Here is a 23561-nt window from a genome sequence, read left to right on the forward strand (position 1 = left end):
CCGAGGGGGACTCCAGTCTCTCCACCCTCTGTTGTTTGGCTGCCGTGACTCCTCAAGAATTCCTGTGCTATGAGGATATTTTCTGTTGGAATATGGTTGCTCCTTTTTGTTGTAAGTTGGAGGGGAGAGAGTCCCGGGCAAGCTCACTCTGCCATGACACTGACATCACTCCCTGCATTATATATTTTATTGTGTTTTTTGTGTGTGTGTGTATATTAAGAATATTGACTTTTGTGTGTTATATTTCTAATGTACCACTTTACTAAAATCTCATTGTTTTGTAGTAGTTTTTTCATTTATTCTTTTGGATATCTGATCATAACTCTGAATCATAACATAGTTTCCCCTGCTTCTTTCACTTTTAGGTCTTTAACAGTCTTGTTAATTGAGTTGACAGCTGTCTCCAACTTAATATTAAATAGCAGTGGAAATAGTAAGCATCTTTATTTTGTTCCTGTCTTTACTAGCAAAGCCACTAGTGTTTCCCAATTAACTAAAAGGCTAGTTTTTGCCCTGAAGTATATAAGCATGTTATTGTGTTGAGGCATGTCCATCAATTTTTATTTTATTGAGTGCTTTTAGCATATTTCATTAGTTTCTTATGGCTGCCATGACACATTACCACAAATTCGGTGGCTTAAAATAGCAGGAATTTATTCTCTCACTGTTCTCTAGGTCAGAAGGCCAAAACCAAGGTGTCAAGAGGGTCATGCACCCTCTGAAGTCTCTAGGGAAGAACCTTCTTTGCCTCATCTTAGTTTCTTGCTGGCTCTCAGCAATCCTTGGCTTGTAGTTGCATCACTGCAATCTCTGCAATCTCTGCCTCCTTGTCACATGGCCTTCTTCCCTCTGTGTATCTCTGTCTCTGTATATTTTTGTCTTATGAAGATATCAGTCATTTGATTTAGTGCTCACTCTAGTTCGGTATGATCTCATCTTAACCAATTACATCTACAATAACCCTATTTCTAAACAAGGTCACATTCTGAGGTTCCAAGTGGACATAAATTTGAGGGGCACACTCTTCAACCCACTATAATATTAAATATATGTTGACTTTTGTCAAATAGCTTTTCTGCATCTATGGAGACAATCATGTATGTTTTTTTCTCCTTGCCTCTATCAGTATGATGGATTATATTAATTTTGTTAAAGAAAAACCAGAGCTGGACAGTAGCTAAAGCAAAGTAGATTTCTTTCAGGGGAATAGGGGGAAAGAGCAATAGGGGAAAAGAGGCCTCAGTATAGAACTGGGATCAATTCCAAATACAGCATGGGCAAGTGGGAATTTATAGCCAAGGAGTGGGTGTTGGGAGTGGGTAGGGTGCCAGTGGCTAGAAAATTACTAAGAGGAAACATCAGAGGTAAGGAACGATCGTGACTAAAGATACCTAATGGGATTCTTGCTGAAATCAGGCCAAAGTAATCAGACATCACCTGGGGGATGGCAAAGGATGAGGAACTCAATTACACATGGAGAGTGATCAGATATGGAGGATGAGGATTCTACTTAAACCAACTTAGTGGGATTCTCACTAAAACTGGACAACACAGAGATGAAGACAGAAGTCTGAAAGTCAAGGTCTAGTTGAAAAAGTGTTGAGGGGACCCTGAGTAGAGTTTGGTAGAGGAGAAAGTCTTTGTCAATAACTTCCTTAACAAACGCTGATCTTTGCATTTCTGAAATTTCTTGGGCATCCTGTGTTATGTGAAATGGGCTTGTAGTTTTCATTTTTGGTGCAAATTGAAAATGTTTGTGGTGGTTATATTCACTTTATAAATGAACAGGAAAGTTCCTGCTTTTTCTGTGCTTTGAATAATTTCAGCAGCAATCATGATTTTCTGATATTTAGCAGTTTGATAGAATGTCCTTGTGAAAGTATTTGCTCTTGGTGTCCTTTTTGGGGGTGTGCCTATTCAACCATTTTCTCTATTTTTCTAACATGATGATATATTTAGACTTTCTGTTTCTACATGGATTAATTTAGGAATACTGAATTTACAAAATCCACTTCATCTAAGTTTTCAAATCATTTGCTGAATTGTGCTATAACATTTCTTATGATTTTTAAAAAGTTCTTCTGTTTTGAGGGTTATTTCCTCCAGTCAGTTCTAATTTTGCATGTTTGCACTTATTTTCTGTTTTCTTGAGAAGGTTGGCTAGAGGTTTGTTTATTTTATTGACTTTTCAAATATTCAGGTTTTTGTTTATTTGAATTTTTTAACTCATTGTTTTCTGAGTTTGTCTTTATCAACCCTTCCTTACGCATTCTTCTGGTTTATTTTGTTGTTCATTTTCTAACATCTTGAGCTGATTTTTTTTTAAAGATTGGCACCTGAGCTAACCTCTGTTGCCAATCTTTTTTTTTTCTTCTTCTTCTTCCCAAAGCCCCCAGTACATAGTTGTATATTTTAGTTGTAGGTCCTTCTGGTTGCGCTATGTGGGATGCAGCCTCAGCATGGCTTGATGAGCAGCGCCATGTCCGCGCAGGATCCAACCAGCAAACCTTGGGCCCCCGAAGTAGAGGACGAACTTAACCACTCTGCCACCGGGCTGGCCCCTTGAGCTGGTTATTTGATTCATTTATTTTTCATTGTTATTAATGTCCTTTTAATCTCTGGAGAAGTACAATTTACCACACTACCTTATTATATCTTTTGCTCTTATAAGCGACTTCCCCAAGGTTAGTTGAGGCTCTGTAGGTTTGTTGGACCGGAAGGGAGAGACTCAGAGTCTCAGAGAAGGATGCGGTTGGTGAACCAGTCCAGCTGTGAGGAGGGTTTTACAAAGGGCTAATGCGCATCGCAGGTGTAGCCCCCTTGCTTAAATCGCTGTCCTGACGTTCTCCTGACGGCGGAGAGTATTCTGCCCGAAAGGGGGCGCGGTCATCGCCAGCGCGCTGTCTCTCCCGGGTGACAGACACGAACAACTCTGCATTTGTCCTTCCGTATTCTTTCCCCTTCTGGAGCTAATATGGTCTGTATCTCTCGCGTTATACTTCGTGGCTTTCTGGCAGCCCTTTAGAGCGTCAGGGAAAGAGAAGAAAAGAGAGAGTGAAGACATGAGAGAAAATGTTTCATCCCAGGCTCTTCTACTGGCAGGGAAGTGACTCCAGACTGAAAGGAGTGCAAGGATCCCAGGATCACCAATGGGACCTTTCGGTCTAGAATGAAGTCTACACTTTTTTCAGCCAAACGTAACACAAAGCTTAGATTTAAGATTTTGGAAATAGCGAGATCAAGTAGAATGTACTTTGACTTGATTCTAACTTTTGCAAAACCCGCCCAAAATGGCTGTGTTCTATCTTGAATATATTCCCGAGTGGAGCATTTTGCCAAGGGGGTGTAGCTCAGTGGTAGAGCGCATGCTTAGCATGCACGAGGCCCCGGGTTCAATCCCCGGCACCTCCATTTTCGGTCTATTGTCTTTTACACTGTTTTACTCCTTTTCCTGCTCAAAAGGAAAGTAAACCTGTTTCACAAAGACTTGCCGTTCGTTAATATTATTTTACTGCCCTGTTTCTACAGCTCGTGCTTGGCAACACCTAGGGTGGCTGCGTAAGCAAAAGGAGGAAAAGATGGAAGGAGAAGACAAAGACTCGGCTCGCTCAGCAGCTCGAGATTTCGAAACAAGACGTCGCCAAACTGCCGACTTCTTTTGCCTTTGGTTCCTTTTTGCAGTATTATTAATAAAGCAAGAAAGAAAAGATAAGGATGGAAAGATTTAACAAAAGGAAAACACAGTCTCTCGTGCAATTTTTCTTAGTTTCTTTTGTTTCCTGAGCCATGTTGGCCATAATCAGACTGCAGGTTGAAAAAGGAGAAAAGCGGACCCTTCCAAACTGGAAAATTGAGAAATTTACGTTCATCAATTAACGTGGAGAAGGCACACTATGGCCGCGATAGTTCCTTTGAGAAGTACATTTGGCTGAAAATCTCAAAATTCACAGATTAATTTCCACTTTTGTTCTGTCTTTACTCTTAGCCGAGAATTGGACTTAAATCGATGACTTAAATTTACCTGAGATAGTAGCGCCCTCTACCGGGAAGAAATTTTCCAAATGCTTGGTCAGCGTGGTCCTTGGACCAAAAAAGTTGGCGGCTCCTGAGAGCTTGTTAGAAACGCAGAATGTCAGCTCCATCCCAGACCCGCTGAACTAGAACCAGCATTTCAACAGGATCCCCAAGTGATTCTTTTGCACATTAAAGTTTGAGAATCACTGTTTTGAGTGCTGTGACGTGGATCAAGAGGACATATATTATAAATATATGGCTGTATTTTAATTTTTCCAATTTCCTATTCCAATGTAGGAAAAAAATCAAAAAAATGTTATTTCTATTGTTGAACCATTTTTGCGTTCTAATCATTGATCTGTTCCCCTTCCATGGTAATATATTTATTAATATTTTTGAATCAGTATACACAATAGAATTTGATGTGGTTTCTTCTACTTTTCAATAAAAATTTTGCAAGTTTTGCAGTCAAGATCACGCTAACTTCCTGTATGAACTGGGAAGTTTGTATCTTTGTTTCCACTCAGCAACGCTCTAACCAGGATAAGATCTTTCCCAAGTTGTCTTGGCTTTGGGATTTACTTCTTCAAAAAAAGATTCAGAACTAGTGCTCAGCAAGGGGTCATTTTCTATTCTGTTGACATATTTTCTCTCTCTTTGTTTTCAAAGTACAGTTTCACAAAGTCTTTTTGCCACTTACATCCACTGTGTCAGGAGAAAAGTATTCATATGCTCCAACTGAGGGAATTCATCAAGTTGCAAAAGGAAAATAGACAAAACATGAAAAAGAAGATCATAAATTATCACTATTACTTTTCTGTATTATATTAGGCTTCATGCCCAAATGGAAATACTCTTTCCCCTTCTAATCATAGACTTCTCCAAGGGACTCCACCTCTGTAAGTTATGGGAGAAGAAGATAGGGAAAAAAAGCCAAAAGCTTAGTATGAGAAAGCCATAGGAAACATAGATGGAAATTTCAAAAAATTGTATGTCAATAAAAACAACGTGTGTCAAACTAAGGTACTTCTTTGATGTGAACCCATGTGTAACTTTGGCCCGGGACAAGAATGACTCATTTTAAAGTACATTGTAGATGAATTCTGAAAAGTCAACTCTGTTTTATTTTGGGGTTCTATCCTACAACATGTTCATCTTTTGTTTAGCTTTCTTCGGGGAGAAATTAAAGATTAAGGAGCTCTGGGCAGGGAGGGGATGCAGCCACGTGTGTGAAACCCTGTGTGAATGTACAGGAGGTGGCAGTTGGGCAGGACCATTGGCTGCACAGGAATGTGGAAGCAGGCACCATCCATTAGGCTATGCAGTCATTCTGACTCAAAACACAGTACTTTATTTTTTCAAAGACATTTAATAGGAGAAAAAAAGGTTGCTTAGTCCTTTACTGCCTACTTTGGGAACAGTTTCTTCAAATTCAATCATGGTGGGAGACTTAGAGCAATATAACTAAACCTCCCTGTCCATGTCAACAAATTGAGATGTTGTAAACACTAAAGAAAATCATGAGCGTGAATTCAGTTTCCAGAGCATAACATAGAAGCTCTTTCCGTGAAAACTTCACCCCTTTTCATCTGTCAACTTTGTGTGTGTTGTGTCTGTGTTAGCTAGCACCTTTATCACATCATATAATTATAATTTCTTCTAGTGGTGGGAACAATTAAGATCTAGTCTCTTAGCAAGTTTAATGTTTATAATACAGTTTTGTTGTCTTTAATTCCTGTATTGTGTGTTAGATCTCCACGACTTATTTATCTACCAGTTGCAAGTATGTGCCCTTAAACATCGTTCCCATTCGCCGACCCCTCAGGCTTCGGTACCCACCATTCCACTCTCTGTTTTCTCTAGTTCACTTTTTTTTTCTTAGATTCCACATACAAAGGACATCATATGGTATTTGTCTTTCTCTGACTTATCTCACTTAGCATAATGTCTTCAAGGCCCATCCTTGTTGTAGCAAATGGCAAGATTTCCTTTTTTTACATTACTGAATAGTGTTCCATCATATGTATATACCACATCTTCTTTATCCCTTCATCCTGGCCCGTCAACTTTTTAAAACTGGCACGCAACCAGTTACAGTTTTCTCCCTGGTCTTAGATGCATTAGAAATGCACTTCTGGGGTGGCCCAGTGGCTGAGTAGTTAAATTCTCATGCTTGGCTTGGGCAGCGCAGGGTTCGCTGGTTCAGATCCTGGGTGCAGACCTAAATACCACTCATCAAACCATGCTGTAGTGGCATTCCATATAAAAAAACTAGAATGACGTACAACTGGGATATACAACTATGCACTGGGGCTTTGGAGAGAAAAAAAAAGAGCAAGACTGGCAACAGATGTTAGCTCAGGGTCAATCTTTCTCACAAAAAAAATAAAATAAAAAGCACTTTGTATGTCTGCAGGTTTCCTGAATAGAGTAATTGGGTATGAGTGAGTTCTATCACCCGAGATAAATGGTTATTTCATCAGAAGAATCTCATATATTTGGAACTCATCCTACCATTTCCCAGTGAGTAGATATTTCAAGCACGCAACGGACAGAGTTTGAACGCTGTTACAGAAAATTAATAAACAATTTTGGTGTTCAGTGTATTTTGGGGCAAACAGAAACAAAACAAAATCTCCTTGTGAGGAACTTGTGGTAATCCAACCAGGAGCTAGGTTTCTCCAAGTGCAATTTAGAGGATAATTATTTGATGACTCTGGAAACTTTCATAATTGTGCTTTCATGCCATCGAACAGCCTGGATAATTTCCCACTTATCCTCCCAGCCCTCTCTCTCTCTCTCACACACACACACACACTCATATACCAGAGCTTGCAGCCTTTTGTGGGGGCCACTTCTCTAGTGCTCAATCTCGGTGAAACCTGAAACTTCCTTTTCCTCCTATCTATTCTACCAGCCCCATGAGCCAACTGATAGGGAAATCTGCCAAACTGATAAGGTCCTTTCAATTTCAAAAGAGATTCAATGATATACTTACTAATAGAGGCAAAGACGTAGATGAATGAGGAAGAGATAACACCTACTAGGAGTCTGGTACCAGGAAGTGAGTTTTTCTGGGTCTTCATTGGGAGTTTCAAGGCCATGGTACTAACCACTGTGAATCCTAGGGTTCAAGATCAGTCTAGGAAAAAGTTCATTTTTTTGCTTTATACAATTGTCAGTAAATGAGTTCCTGATCTCTCAATCTCAAAGGACTCCTTCAGTTCTCATTCTACTCACTCTACATTCTTGTGCCTGCTGATCACTCCCACCCCTAAGTATTCAGATCAGACCACTGGGCTGAGAGTTCACTGTGCTACATTGACAGCTGGGATCCCATAGATAAATATGCTAAATCCAACAAGCCTAACACCAAACCCCTCTCCTTCTCCTAGTCTCTCTTCCATTCTCCCAAAGAGTAACAACAACAACAAAAAATATCTCTCTTTTTCTTTTCCTCCTGTTTGTTGAATGATTGGGCTCTTTTTATGCCCTGCCTTTCTTTCTTGGTCTGCAAAACCCAATAGGTCTCTCCAATCTGTCTATCTACCTATTAACTTGCTTTCAAAATTCCACACTTCTTTCTACCCCTAAATCTGCTGTTTAGTTCATGCACTGGGCATTGTTCTCCTGGACTATTTCATGAACCTTCTTAGTTGCCTTCAGGCTGTAATAAAAATGAACAGACCCTTGGTAATGAATTGGTAACAAATTGCCCGTGGTTTTTATTCTCACTCAGGTTTTTCCCATCAAAATTTTGCCCTTAACATTCCTATGGAGCAAACAGCAAATAGTAAGAAGTGTTATATGCAGGGAAAATCTGGTCAATTTTCTGATGCACGTTTTCAATATTTTGTGTTCCATTTCAAGCTTTATTTGTTAAAGAATCAGTACCCCCCACAGCTCCCAGGGGTCTTCTATTTTAAAGCTGTCACAAATCCTGCTCTTAAACCCACTACTGCTAAAACAGCAAAGAGGAATTGGGAAGAGAGGGGTCCACAGAATATAGTAAGATAGTTTCTGAAGAACCTCCACAGTGGAGCTCAGGGCCACACCTAGGCTCACAGCGAGGGGGTGTAGCTCAGTGGTAGAGCGCATGCTTCGCATGCATGAGGTCCCGGGTTCGACTCCTGGCACCTCCAAGCAGTAGCTGCCTGGTGTTTAAGAAACACGGTGTAAGCTATTCTCTTGGGGCTTTTTTTGTCCTTTACTCATTGCCTGCTCACAAGAAAAGTAAACACGTGATCCAAGACGTTCATTTTAATGCTACGCTATTTAAACTTCATGAGGCTTAAACCCACTCAAAGCAGGTTGCAGAGCAGAAGTTTACATGGTCTGTTAGTTGTGCGTGATAGCCATAAAAAACTACTATAAACTTGGCAGCTTAAAACAACAGAAATGTATTCTTTCACTCTTCCAGAGGCCTGAAGTCTGAAATTAGTATATCACCAGACCAAAATCAGGACACTGGCAGAGTGATGTCCTCTGCAGAGGCTCTAGGGAAGAATCCATCCTTGGCCTCTTCCAGCTTCTGGTGGCTGCCAGCATTCCTTGGCTTGTGGTAGCATCACTCCACTCTGTCTCCATGGTCACATTGCCTTCTCCTCTGTGTGTGAAATCTCCTTCTGCCTCTTTTTTATAGGGACATTTGGTTACCTTGGGCCTACCCAGATAATCCAAGGTAATCTACCCGTTTCAAGATCCTTAATGTAATCGCGCCTGCAAAGACAGTTTTTCCATATAAGGTAACATTTACAGGTTCTAGGGATTGGGACCTGATATCTTTGGGAGCCATTATTCAGCGTACTACTGCATAGGATCCCCTAAACCCAAAACAATAAGTGTGCCGCCATATTAACAAATTCATCATCTTGGCTTCTATTTTCCACTATTATTGAGAGAAGGAAAAACAGGAAAAGAAGAAGAAAATAAGAGGCCTGAGGAAAAATTGCTTGAGTTTCCTTCGTTTTCTCTGGAGTTTTTAGGACAAGGAACCAAAAGTCTTCCCTCTGATTTCTCTACTTATCTTCTCTCTCCATCACCAAAAGTTTGGTTCAACAATAAGCCCGAGAATACTAGGTGAATGAGTGGGTCAATGCTACTGCAAATGACAGCTGTGTGGCTGGAGTCCTGCCAAATATGGAAAAAAAAAAAGAAGAACCTGATTTAAATGACTCAGACACCCTACTTGTGCCAAATTGCTATTTCATACTATCCAATTTCCTTTTATTTTATCACTCATCTTGTTTTCTTTCTTTTAAAATCTGAGAAGAGATTTTTCACATATTGAGGTATATAGGGTAACTGTTGGACTTCAAAACTGATTCGGCTTGAGCTAAAAAGCCTGAGTTATGGCCTATCAAACATACATTGTACATCTGCTTTTACCATGAAAGAATGCACTCTCTCAAGGTAAGAATGCATATTTCCCCTCCCTACACCCTATTGATAATGCCCTGTGGGTAATGCCCAGATTAGTCCCTTTCTTGACATCGGGATCATGTTGACCCGTTAATTTGCAACTAAATACCTCTTTGAAACTTTGATGAAAGCATAACCTGGGTGTGTTTAATGTGTGGTCTTTGTTCTAAAAAGATACAAGACTGTACTGAAAAGCATACTGCTCCGGAAAGCTTTCTAAGGTCTTCCTGGGTTATAATCCTCACTCTGGCTCAAGTAAAACGCACCTTATTTCTCTTATCTACAGAATGGTTATTGGTTATTTTGCGCTGACAAATCTCTAAATAAAATTAACATCAAATATGCTACTAAAGAAGTAGCAAAAAAAGTTTTTTGGGTATGTGTGTCCAAATGGAAATTATTAGCTGCCAAAACAAGAAGACAAATAATTCGCAGGTGTCTAGGACGTTTTCACCATAGAGAAAGAACAGCCATTTGCTCTCCTGTTTCCTGTCCATACAATCATTTCTGCTTTGTATTTCCAGATACTCCTCAAAATTTCTAGTCTACCATCAGCCCCTTCAAGGGGTTTTTATGGTTTCAAATTAATCACTGTCTGTGCTCATCTTTACTTCTGAATAATAGAGAGGGGAGGGAGTCTGTCTCCCAACCTCACTCTTTCTTTCCTTACCAGGGCAGCCTTTCTTCACCTCCCGGCTCTGAGAAAGAAATTCAATCTCTTTCAAATGTCCGAAATTGATTAACTCACAAGCAAGGAGCATGAAAGGGAAACAGAGCAAAACACCTGCTAAATTCTAATATAAATTGGGAAATCTGCATCTTTGTCTCTGCTTAGCAACATTTTAAATAGTATGGGAACCACCTGAGAAGTACATACTGTCCAAATCTTGAGATCATTTCAGAACACCATGTTGCCTATCCCTCAATAACCAAGAACCATAGAATATATATGTATGTATATATTTTGACAAACACTATTATTTTTCTAAACTATTTGAGAACAATTTGCAGACATTATATCTTTTTATTATACACTTCTACCTTTTCTTTTTCTTTTTTTTGCTGAGGAAGATTCACCCTGAGCTAATATCTGTTGTCAATCTTCCTCTATTTTGTATGCGAGCCACTGCCACAGCATGGCCACTGAGACAAGTGGTGTAGGTCTGCACCCAGGAATGAAACCTGGGCTGCCAAAGTGGAACACACCAAATTTGACCATTAGGCCACCCAGGCTGGCCTTCATAATCTTTTTATTGTACACTTTAGTATGTACTTCTTAAGAGCAAGAAAATTTCCTTACCACAGAACAATGATCAAATTCAGGAAACTTAACACTGATAAAATAGTGCTATCTAATATACAGTCTACATTAACTTTAATTTTACCAATAAAATCCTTTACAGAAATTTCTCTCCCAAAGTAGGGTCTATTCCAGGATCACATATGAATTTGGTTACTCTTTAGTCTCCTTTAATTAGGAATGGTTTCTTAATCTTCTTGTCTTTCATGAGATTGATATGTTTTTGAAGAGAAGATGGCAATGATTTTGTAGAATGTTCTTCAACTTATGTTACAATTAGACTAGATTTAGAGTATGAATATTTGGGAGGAATAACACAGAAATGGTGTTGTTTCCCTCTATTACACCAGGAGGCATGTTTTGTCAGTTTTTCCCATTATTAGTGATATTAGCTTTGATTACTTGGTTAAAGTTGTATCTACCAGGTTTCTTTCCCTATAAAATGATAATTTTCCCCTTTGCAATTAATAAGTAATCTGTAGAGAAATACTCTGAGACTATATAAATAACCCGATCCTCATCAAAATTTTACCTATGTTTTTTAGCATTGATTTATGAATTTTGCCTGAGTCGATCATTATTCTTATCATTGCCAAATGGTGATTTCTAACTATTATTACTTCTATATTTATTAGTTGGCATACCACTGTAAAGAAAACTTTCTCTTCTTTCATGTTTATTCTTTAAGTATCCAACGATTATAATCATTTATTGTCATTATTCGTGGTCAAAGTGTCCCAGATTTGACCAGTGAGTGGTCCTTCAAGTTGGCTTCTGGATCCTTTTGAATCGTCCCCAACATTTTTGGGTGCCTATATTCTAGCTCACAAAGATGTCTTAGGTTCATCTTGCACTTTCCCTTATCCTAGAGTCAGTGACTTCTACAAGTAGCTCTGGTCTCCTTTAGTGGGGAATGGTATTTAAAAATCCAGATATAGGGCTAGCATTGCTTATTTCTACTGATGTATTGTTTCTTCTAGGTCCTGTTAGCAGACACATCTGGGGGAAAATGGCAATTTTATATACACATATAAATTTATATATATGCATATAATTATATATGTATATAATTTTACTTGTATATATATGCACACACACATATATATAATTTCATCCTGATGCCTCTAATCCCCATCCTTAGCTAACAGGGCTATTTCTTACCTCCCTTTCTCACAGCAAGAGCCCTGATTTCCAACAGCAGTATATATATTAATTTCCCCAATCACACAAAAGTAAATTCACACAGCCACAAATAAAAATAAATAAAATTCACGCAAAGTATCAGAATTGCTATATCCTTAATACTACAAAAAATAACCCTACTATATAGAGGTTAAGATTTGTTGGGGGGCTTTTCTCTTTACAATTAGGACAGAATACTATGTACAATATTTACTTGAATGTGTTCTTTCTTTTTCTCTTCAATGTGGTTACGATATCCTTTTGAAATGCAATTAGATTTGTGTCTATTTGTATTCAATTTTAGAGTATCTTCACACACACTTGAGTCAGTTTTACTTTTCAACCATGTAAAACATTAAAGTATCCAGGAGTCAAAAGAGAACAAAGTAATGTGAAGAAAAGTTGCAGGAGAATGAAGTATCCCCGGACACCCAAGAATGGAAGCGCGCTGCAGGCAATCTAAACTGATAGGAAGCCGACTTCGAGGCGGGTTGATCACGAGCTGCCCACGAATCAGGAACCGTACCTTTCTGTGTACCATTAAGGTACCTTTCTCCTGGAGTAGCAGCGCCTGAGAGAGGATGTAGTGTAGGAAGTTTAGAAGTAGCAGAATCGAACATAAAGTAGCTTTGTCTTGATGGCTCAGTCCGCTGACTCAAACAACCGCGGACATCTAAGGGTCACAGCGGCCCTCTGATAGAGGGGCTGCCGCAGGGGGTATAGGTCAGTGGTAGAGCGCGTGCTTAGCATGCACGAGGTCCTGGGTTCAATCCCCAGTACCTCCAACCTTTTTCCCTCCTTTCTCGCACGTCCTAAGATCTGCTACCTGAAACGTTGTCAAACGGAGTTGTTATGGCTGTGGGAATTCTTTGCTAACCATTTTGGGACACAGGGAGGCAACTGTGCTCAGTCCTAAAGTTATTTGTTGTTAGTTCTGTTATTCATCCAATCTCTCCAAGAGCTCTCGGCAATCACCAGCACGTGGGCCACCGTCAGTAGGCTTGAGAAGCCAGTTGCAGTTTTCTCAACCACCCAGTCAGTTTCCACTTGTACGGAATCTGAACATCAGGAAATGTGGGTCTGTGCAGTCTAAAGGACAAGCCATCTGATTCCAGATCAGAAAATTAAGAACTCAAGTTCTTTTGCGGTTCTTTTATTCTAGCTCCTTCCTAACCTAGGTTGCAGAAGGCTTAGAAGCTTTCACTAAAATATTTTGCTAGATTTCTCTGCCAGTGGCTGACGACTTGATGTGCTGGTGGTCACTTTTTTGGTCAGAGGCCCTCAAACTCTGGAGCTTACATAAAAGCCATTTAACTACAAACACACTACCAATGAGGAAAAGATAGCTATCACCTCCGTTGAAATCTGGTGAAGGGAAATAATACTTCTCTGGGTGTTCTAAGTTAGTTTCTGGTCTGAAATGGCAAACATTTTGAACTCTAGGGCCCAAGATCAGTCTAAGGGAAAGCTCATTTCTTTATTTTCCCCAAATAAAGAATAAACTCTTGTTCTCCCAATCCCAATAAATCCTTTTCAATCTCACTCTACTTACGCTCCAGGGACATCCTCCTTCCACACAACTAAACAACCCATACCTCCAGATCAGAGCTCTTTGCAGAGTTTCAGATGCTGGTATCACAGAGCTTAAGCAGAAATCCACAGGAGGATACACCGCAAGAATCTTAACAGTATCTTGTTTAAAAAAATTCTACTCTTATTTTAGTCACCAAGGGGAAAAAAAATCAAGCTGCTACACATCCAGAAAGCAGGAAAGCAGCCCCTTTCTCCACCTACAGAAGTCAGGAAACCTGGAGATCTTCCATAATGCATCCTCTGCTTTTCTTACTCTCCACAAGCTGTGAGTGTCCGCCAGGCGGTCACAAACCATCCGCACATCCAAATTTGAGATCATCGTCTCGACTTGTGAGGGGCTCACCTACATCGCCTCTGCGCCTGTAGTAAGACTGAGAGAGGATGGCTGCATGTGTAGTTACCACTGGTTGTTCAGCGACCCTGGCTTTCTGCGGCCACAATCCAGCTCTTCAGACTTCTTTTGAGCCAAGAGCAGGGATGTGAGGCGTAAAGAAGCGCGTTGCAAATAAATGCCTGGAAGAATTTCTTCAGAAGAAAGTTGGGTTTCAATAGACTTCTTTCTAAGAGTTAGAAATACGTGGTGCAAACAAACGGGAACTTTCTCATCTCATCTTTTGCATTTCAAGCAAAACCTTACCAAAAAAAGACGTTCCACCATCTCGGTTGCGCTCAATTTCAAATCTGCAGGCGGATCCCGCTTCTACTCTCGGCACTGCTTCCACCACATCAACTTGAGGAAATCGGGAAATCCCTGCAGCTCCCTCCGGAGCTACCAGTATTGATTCCTGAACTTCAAACGAGAACTCAACCTCAGTGCGTCACCCGGAGCGCTCAGCCTGTTTATCCAGCGACGGAAAGAGCAGCGACGCGCTCACGAAGCCACGATAGTCTCGGGGCAAAATGAGCGAGATCCTCTTCTGGGACAAGCTTGAGAGAGAAGGAACCCAACTCTTCCCTTACATTTGGAGGAAGCGAAGCAAAGATGTGGAGTTTCGATCCACCTTACCAACCTCCCCACAAATGCGAATCATCTTGAGGATGCTTTTCCTCTATCCTCGTCCTCTCGCTCCCTTTTCTCCTTGTCTTCTTCCATTTCACCCCACCCTGCCTCTTCTCCCTCCCCATCAGCTGGGGATGCTCCTGTCTGCTCCTGAATAAAATTTTCACAGTAGCTCAGCGCACTCCTAGTCCCATTTACGCCCATTTTAATCCCTGTATTGAGATTCACGTGTAATTGATATTTTAATTTCCACATGCTTTCTAATTTCTTTCCTTCCCTACGTTGTCAGCTCAGCCTCTCTCCAGCATTGACTGAGGCTTGTTCTGATGGGGGCGAGATGCACGGCTAGGTCAGTCAGTAGATGAATGCTGTTTCCTGCGCGGGGAAGAAAGAATCTGTAAGAGAATCTAGAATATTTTTGGAAGAAATCACCCAAAAACTTAAATCCGTATTTACTCTCGCACCAAATCCTGGCTAAAGGCAAAAAGCCTCGACTCTTTCCGAATAGGAGACTGAGGTTTGAGAACCTGTCCAGACAAACTCAGAGTTTTATTAAAATTCACTTCGCAGCTGGTCCTCAGCTACTGCCATTTCCTCATTCCAGAGAGAATTGTTTCTAAAGTTCTGAAAATCTCTGAGATTGTTTCTACCTTATTGAACAGAGGGGAGTTTGATGTCCTGGCACTGTCAAATTGTTATAAAAGTTTCTAATGCTCACAGATGGGTAAAAACCAGTTCTTATACAGGCACCAGTCTGTCGACCACAATTTGAAAAGTGCTAATGAAGAGTTAGGATGTACTGGAGGCAAGGACATATCCCAGGAGATCCTTCTTTCTCCTCTTCTTTTCTTGTTATTTTAATTGAGGCTTAATTAATATAAAGTGAAATGCACAAAACAATTATTCACCTTGATGGGTTATTATACATGCATACAGCCATGTAAACAACACCCCCCAACACAAAGATACATCATTTTTCAGCTCCCAGCAGCTTCTTTGTGCCTTATCACAATCAATATCACTCTCTGACCTCTACCACCATAGATCAGTTTTTCTACTATTTTGAAATAATGTAAATAGAATCATACAATATGTACTCATTCGGGTATGGATTCTTTCACTCAGTTTTTAAAAATCAGATACATCCATGCTATTGCTAGTAGCGGTGGTTCTTTTTCATTGTTCTGTAGTATTCCACTGTGTGAATCTTGTACTTCACAATGTATTAATTCATTTTACTGTTGATGTACGTTTGGAGTGCTCTTGTTTTTGGCTGAAATGTCTAATGCTGCCATGGGCATTCCTGTACAGGTCTTTCAAGGGAAATACTCATGCATTTCTCTTGTGTAGAAATGTGGCTATGGAGTTTTGGGATAATAAGTTATGTATATATTTAGCTTTACTTACTATTTCTAAAGAGTTTCCCAGTGTGGGTGTACCAGTTTGTGGTCTCATTAGCAATGTATGAGCATTCTAGTTTCTCCACATGCTCAGCAGCATCTGTTATTGTCACTTATGTTAAGTTAAGCAATTCTGGTGAAGAGAAGTATTATTTCATTGGTTTTTAATTTGCATTTCCCTGATAGCAAATGATGTTGAGCGCCTTTTAAATTGTTTATTGGCTATTTGGGGTATCCTCTTCTGTGAAGTGCATGTTAATTTGCTCTGTCTTAATGAAGTTTTAGTCTTTCTCTTAGTATTTTGTAGGAGTTCTCCACATATTCCAGATAAGTGTCTTTTGTAAAATATAAGCATTTAAAAATCTTCTCTTAGACTGCGACTCATCTTCTCTTAAGGAGGAGAGGGCTTGAAAAAAGTTCTAAGAAGAGGAAAGAGAAAAGAAGGAGAGAGAGGATGATACACAAGAGAAAGTTCTATCCTTAGATCTTTCCTGACTGTTGCAGGAAAAAAATGCCCCCAGGCTGGGTAGGAAACCTTGGAACAGGTAGATAGGGTGAAAGGTCTTAGGAGCAGAAATGGTGTTATTTGGTCTGTGATCCTCTTGCATTTCTCCTAGGGTAGCCATTTAAGCAGATATAGTTTAGAAGTTTAAGAAATAGTGGGATTTGAGACAGTGGTTTTTCTATCTGGCCACTATTGTGTCTTTGAAAAGCCCTCAGAAATATGGCTAATATTTCAAAGAGGACCTTCATGACAAATCTGTCGTGTGAGGTGTGACTCAGTGGTGGTGTGTGAAAGAGTTCGAAACAATACACATGTATCTGCTTTTCACAGTCTCCAACTATCTTATGGGATTCTCCTTTTAAAGACACGTTTTGCATGCTCACACAGAAATAAACACATTATCCAATAGATTGCCTTTACAACCTTCACGTTTCTATTCCCCGGGACTCTGCATCCCCCAGGGTGGCAGTGTCGGCAAAAGGAAGATAAAGAGAAGGAAAGGAATAGACAAAAAGAACTGGCTCTTTCAGGATTTCTTCAATCGCAATAACGTGCCCAATAATCCTGTGTTTATTTTAGATTTTTCACTAAAGAGCAAGACAGAAAAAGAAGAACAGAGATAATTTCATTTTGACTTCTTTTAGTTTTCTGGGCAGTGTTCGAGCAGTAGTATAGCAGAAGGCGACCAGGCAGAGAAGAATCTTCCTGTTTTTACCTATTCCTCGCTCCTTTCTTCCCTCCTCTACCAACCCATTCACTGTCTCAAAAAACTGGGTCCTATTTTCAGCGGAGCCGATGTGTTTTTGAGTGAATAAATGGGTGATGTTGAACAAAAGATTAAACAGTGAAGAACACATTCCTCATTGCCCTCCACCCAAGAAAACTTTAATATTTTCAAACAATGGCTAAATGGGGTACCATCGGCGAGCCGAAATAGCTCAGTTGGGAGAGCGTTAGACTGAAGATCTAAAGGTCCCTGGTTCGATCCCGGGTTTCGGCAGTTTTGTCTCACTTCGGAGCAATTGTCACCCCTTTACACAACAGTTGCACCCCAATCCCGAACGTGGATATGTAACTACAATTTTTACTGCCTTTTGCAAATCCGATCAAGGCGTGTACATATTTATTACCCTCTCTTTTGGTTGCATATTCCTCTGACGTCTTCCGTGAAGTGTTTACTGACATGCGGCATATTTTATTTAAAGTTTTAAAAGCTAGGGAATTATTTTCCAAGGGGATAAGAAATTCCAATACGCTACATGCTGTTGCACTTACGATTCATTTCTGCTTTCGTGTTTTGCCTGTGTGCGATGTTTTTAATCACAAGAATTGTGGAGGGAAAAGAGTAGAAAAAGCACTACTACACTGTGCAAGTGTATATATATGTGGGTATGGGTTTATGAAAAGAAAACTTTCCAATCAGAAAATCTGGGTTTGTATCTTGAGTCTACTCTGTTATTAAACTGCTGGAATAAGGAGCATTGTTGAACATCACTGAACTTTTAAACAATTACAAGAATACTCTGAGTTTTCTTGTTTTCAAGACTTTCCTTCAGCCTTGCACCCCTGTCCAGAATTTGCACATCTTAAGTTATGTCTGTTTTGGTATACAAGAAAGAATGAAAATAAGCATTTCTATAAGAATTATTCTTTTGAACATTCACAAGGGGACCTGAAATACTGAAAAATGAAAGTAAATGGATAGTGAAGTCATCAAAACTCGGGTACATGCACCCCATTTTTTCCCTTTAACTCAACTTCTTTCTTGAAATTCTTTGTTAGGGATAATAGGTATCATTTTGAACTGTTTTCTCCTTTTCAAATTACTGTTTCAGCTTCACAGTGTCTGTTTTCCGCTGACAACTCCTGAACACTGTGTCAGGAGGAAATGATCTGGTACTTCAACATCAGAATTGCATCAATTGCCAATGGAAAATTGGAACAAAATGGGAAGCAACATCAAGGTAGGGACATTGACTGCACAGGAACTTGGAATTACACACTTTTACCATCAGGTCGGAAGCTTGCATTTTATTTCTTTAAGGAATATTTGATCAGACAAATAGCATCATTGAGTGTTTCATTGCCTAATGCAGCAATAACTCCTTTACTTTCTATGGAGGTGGGAGGTCTAGGGTGATTTCCAAAACATAATTAGTCTTCCATTCAATACCTAAAAAATGAGGCCAATGATGTCTATGTAAAAAGGGATATTGGAAAGATCAAAGGAGATCATGCATGTGAATGCATTCTGTCAAGTCCGTGCATGGTAGGAAACTGGAAGACCATGGTCCATATTCCCTGGCTCTGGGATTTTTCCCAGAATAGTACCTAAACAGATAATGTCTTCTGTAGCCAGAGCTGTCCAATAGCAATATAATAAAGCCATAAATGAGTCACTTTTGTAATTTTACATTGTCTAGTAGTCACATTAAAAAATAAAAATAAACAAGTGATGTTAATTTTAAAAATATATTTAAATAACTTGGTATATCCCAAGCATTATTTCAACAAGTGATCAATCTTAAAATTGTTAGGGATGTCTTTTACATTTTAAATACAATATCAAGTCTTTGAGATCTGGTTATTTTTACACTTACAGTACATCTCAATTTTTCAAGTGTTCAATACTCAATATGGCCAGTGGCTACCATTTTGGACAGTGCAGGGATAAACACATACTTTACATGTTTTCAAATTTTCTGAATTCAGTATATATGGCATACAGGTGTTCTTCTACAAATTTAGATGTTTAATTCCTCAGAAGAATTCTGTATTAAATGAATCCATAATCTGAAGATGGCTATAGATATTTAATTTTTTTTTTTTTTAAAGATTTTTTTTATTTTTTCCTTTTTCTCCCCAAAGCCCCCCGGTACATAGTTGTGTATTCTTCGTTGTGGGTTCCTCTAGTTGTGGCATGTGGAACGCTGCCTCAGCGTGGTCTGATGAGCAGTGCCATGTCCGCGCCCAGGATTCGAACCGACGAAACACTGGGCCGCCTGCAGCGGAGCGCGCGAACTTAACCACTCGGCCACGGGGCCAGCCCCTAGATATTTAATTTTTTAAAAAAATCCCACTTTGTTCATAGGGCACAGAGAACAAAAAAAAAAGATACCTTCTTATTATGAATTCCTGAGAATCTAATAGACATCTAGTTTTCTCCAGGTGCAACACAACATTATGATGAAGCAGCGTTTCTGCACACCTCCTAATATTGGAAAGTATCATAAACCTAATATTTTACAGCATCAGACCATCAAGATAATCCTCCTCTGTATTTACATACACGCACAAGCAGACAACCACACATCCATCAGTTTTGTGTGTTACCCTTTCTAGTCCCTTCTTTAGCAAAACCTATCACCTATTGTTTCCTGCTTTATTCCAAAAATTCCATGAGCCAACTGAAAGAACAAGTCTGCCAGACAAATCATATTCTTCCGATTTCAGGAGGGATTCAATATTATTTTATGAATATGGGCAAAAGCTAATATTTGGGCAAACCAGAATAAGAAAGAGCTAACCACTAGAAATCTGGTTCCAGGAAACTGGTTTTCTTGTAGTCTTTTTATGTAGTGCAAAGGACACAGTCTAAACTATGATAAATCCCAGAGTTCAAGAAATGTCCAGGAGCAAACTTATTTTCCTATGAGTATCACTAATAAGCACACGTTTCAGTCTTCATTCACCCTCCACGTGCTTGTGTCTACTGATTACTCACAAATCCAGGGCTGGAGATGGGAGTAATTGTTTGAGTTCACTGTGTAACATCCTCACAAGTGTGTTTCACATATATCTTGAATTTAACATGAGCAAACTAGCTCATCTTCTCCATCGTCCAATCTTTCTCCCGTTTCCAAAAGAATTTTAAAAACCTCCTCTTTTTCTGCACTTCCTTCTGTTTGGTAATGACATGGCTTCCTTGCTCCCCCCCCCCCCCCCCCACCACCAAATAAATAAATGAATGAATGAACGAACCAACGAACAAAGGAACAAACAAACAAGTAAAAATTTTCTTTATTTCTTAAATCTTGTGGTTATTTGCCTTTGGTCTCGCTCCCATAATTCAACACTTCTGTCCAACGCTGAAGCTGTTGTTTCATTCTTGCCTTAAGGAAAAGAGATTTTGGACTATTGACAGGGTCTCCTAAATTACCTCCGTACCTAGATTAGAAAAAAACCTTTACAATGCAACGCTGACCGCATCGCTCTAGGGTTTTCCTCTGATCGTGACTTTCCTCCATCAAATCCGGTCCTTAATATTCCCATGGAGCAAAGAACAAATGTCATGGAGTGTTTCAAGCAGGAAAAAGCTGAATCTCAATAGCGTTGTGTCTCAGGTTAAGACATCTGGAGGAAATCAAAAGAGCTGAAAACTGGGACTTGTTTGATCCCTTGTCAAACACAATAGAAGAAGGAGACCCTAACCAGGTTTTAAAGCCACGATGGAAACTTCTTGTGGTTATTGTATGACACGTTTCCAATCTTTTGTCTTCCATTTCGAGTTCTATATTCTAAAGAGTCAGCATTCCTCTTCGGTTCCTGAGGGTCTCCTGCCCAAAGCAGCTGCTGATATCCCCTAACACTGTACTCTACTACTACGATATTCCGAGATCAAGAGCCTCAGAAAGTAAAATTTATTTCCAGGTGAGCATTAGGAGAGAGGCCTTCAGGAGGGGGGTGTAGCTCAGTGGTAGAGCGCATGCTTTGCATGTATGAGGCCCCGGGTTCGATCCCCGGCACCTCCAGGAGCCGCCTGGGTTTTGTTTTTGTTTTTTTTTTTTTCCTCTTTTTCCTCTGACCAAACACTCCTCAAACCTGTTCCTCAAGGAATACAGCTTTAGCTCTCCCAACTTTTCTATGTTCTATTCCTGCATATATCGAAAGTAAAAATATAACCTAACGGATTGCCTTGAATTCTCAATCATCTCTTGCTGTAGGCCTTGACATCACCTAAGACAACTGCAACAGCAGAAGGAAGACAAAAAGGAGGGGTTTCCAACAGGATTTCTTGAACCTGAACAAAAGTATGCTCATTAACAAGCGGTTCACTTTGGCTCCTATTTTATACTATTATTAAAGAGACAACGATGACGACGACGATGAGGAAGAAGCAGCGCCCTACGTACATTGTCCTTTAGTTATTTTGTTTTCTTGGTCAAAGGACAGAGAGAAAGCATTATATGCCCACTGATTTCTCTGTCAGTATCCCCCAACGACCTGCACAGAGAGCGTCGCCAAAAGTTCGGTCCAATGATGAGATATGGGGCGCTGGGGATCTCGAGTCTTTTTAGACGAGCGAGCGGCAGGACGCTGGACAGCAGAACGAAGACTGTCAGGGAATGAGGCCTTCCAAACACAAAAGAAACAAATTTGCATCAACACATTGCCGATTGATATTCCATAATATCTATTTCCCTATATTTCCTCACTCATCCTGTTTTCCGTTTTGTTTCAAATTTTTAAACAAAACATTGCCTGGAAACCTCAGTTAACATCAAATGAAGGCCCCCATACGAAGAAGTGGGAAAAGACTTTTCTACCACAGTGGAAAAGAGATGCAAAGTAAAAGATGAAAAGATCACAGTGTGCTGGACTCTTCTACCTGTAAAGGACAGCCACTTCCTCTGTCCTTTCTGGTTCAATCTGATCACATCTGCTTTGTACGACCAGGGAACTCCTAGGAATTTCTGATCCACTGATGGCACCTGTAATTAGTGTGCTAGGGCTGCCATAAGAGAATATCACAGTGGCTTAAACAACAGAAATTTGTTTTCTCCCAGTTCTGGAGGCTGGAAGCCCAAGATCAAGGTACCAGCAGAGTTGGTTTCTGGTGAGACCTCTCTTCCTGGCTTGCAGAGAGCCACCTTCTCCCTGCTTGCTGTATTGTCACATGGCTTTTCCTCTGTGCACACTCCTGGTGTCTCTTCCTCTTCTTATAAGGAGGGCCCCACCCTTATGATCTCATTTAACCTTAATTACCTCCTTAAAGGCCCTATCTTCAAATAGTCACACTGGGGGGATAAGGCATCAATATATTGATTTGGGGCCAGGGGACACAATTTAGTCAATAAGAATACCTTTTAAGGAATTCCAATGCTTCATAGTCTCAAAACTCCTGCTATCTGTGTGCTTATTTCCTGTTGAATCAAAGTGTCTTTGGGAGGGAATGAAATTTGTTCCCAGTCTGCCGCTCTAACACTCTGTATCAGGCTGAGTTGTCCTTATTTCCTGATTCTCCTCTCGGAGGAGGGAGACTGCCTGGCTTCAGAAATCTGCTTGGCTGCTGATTGGTCATGTGCCCTAGGACCAAGGATTTGTTTTAGGATGCATTTTTTTTTTGAGGGAGATAATGTGGTCATTCCATGTCTTTTTTCTTATCCACTTGTTCTCTCCAGGCACTTAAGTAAACAGTGAGTGGCACTGAACAGGCAGGAGACCATGGTAGGGAGGGGAGAATGAGAGGGCTGTGAGCAGACTTCCAAATTTAAGGTCCAACCCCAGATCAATATTTTAGCCACCTTTGGAGGTCACACAAAAGAGCCCCTGATTTTTCTGTGGATGAACTCAAAATGAGTGTCAGGAGATTTACTCTACCAAAATACCTGTGGCCCCATCAAGCTATTTGGGTCTTTCAAGTAGAAACCCACACTTGGAAGTCTCCAAGCCCTATGACAAAGGCTGCAGTCATTCTCTCACCCTCAGAGTCACCCTCAGAGTTGGGACGCTTTGACCTCAGCTGTCTCTCCAGCTCTACCAGTTGAGCCAATTCTCTGGCCTAGGATCAAGTTGTTAAAACCTATAATATGAGTAAATTGTAATTAAAATATCTTCTGAGGTTAAGCCAGGCTTGTGCTGCTGCCAGAGAATTCTTTATTGCCAGCAGACAGACTGTCCTCCTCCTTGGAAGAAATTCTGCATCTACCCAACTTATCCTGCTCTCACATGTGTGCCCTCCTCTCCAAGCCTAAGCCACTGCTTTATTTCCTCTTAACTCTTACAAGTGCCTTCTATATTGTGTGGTAACCTTGGCTTTTCCCAACTATCATGCTTCCAAGAATCGGATGTGAGCAATACAGGAGCCCACTGCAAAAGTGCAGGTGAAATTCTCTGAAAAGAAACCCGAATTTCAGAGGCTTGCTT

General features: G+C 40.2%; 5 non-coding genes across 5 annotated transcripts; all 5 read left to right on the plus strand.

Annotated features, from left to right (window-relative positions):
- Positions 1–3339: 3339 nt before the first annotated feature.
- On the plus strand, positions 3340–3411 carry TRNAA-AGC (transfer RNA alanine (anticodon AGC)). The gene has a single exon. It is a non-coding gene; the product is annotated as a tRNA-Ala (tRNA).
- A 4673-nt stretch (positions 3412–8084) lies between these two features.
- Positions 8085–8156, plus strand: TRNAA-CGC (transfer RNA alanine (anticodon CGC)). The gene has a single exon. It is a non-coding gene; the product is annotated as a tRNA-Ala (tRNA).
- Positions 8157–12630: 4474 nt separating this feature from the next.
- On the plus strand, positions 12631–12702 carry TRNAA-AGC (transfer RNA alanine (anticodon AGC)). Its single transcript has one exon. It is a non-coding gene; the product is annotated as a tRNA-Ala (tRNA).
- A 4640-nt stretch (positions 12703–17342) lies between these two features.
- Positions 17343–17415, plus strand: TRNAF-GAA (transfer RNA phenylalanine (anticodon GAA)). Its single transcript has one exon. It is a non-coding gene; the product is annotated as a tRNA-Phe (tRNA).
- Positions 17416–21094: 3679 nt separating this feature from the next.
- Positions 21095–21166, plus strand: TRNAA-UGC (transfer RNA alanine (anticodon UGC)). Its single transcript has one exon. It is a non-coding gene; the product is annotated as a tRNA-Ala (tRNA).
- Positions 21167–23561: the final 2395 nt, after the last annotated feature.

The sequence above is a fragment of the Equus asinus genome, chromosome 8 (genome assembly GCF_041296235.1).
Source record: "Equus asinus isolate D_3611 breed Donkey chromosome 8, EquAss-T2T_v2, whole genome shotgun sequence".
NCBI classification, from domain to species: Eukaryota; Metazoa; Chordata; class Mammalia; order Perissodactyla; family Equidae; genus Equus; species Equus asinus.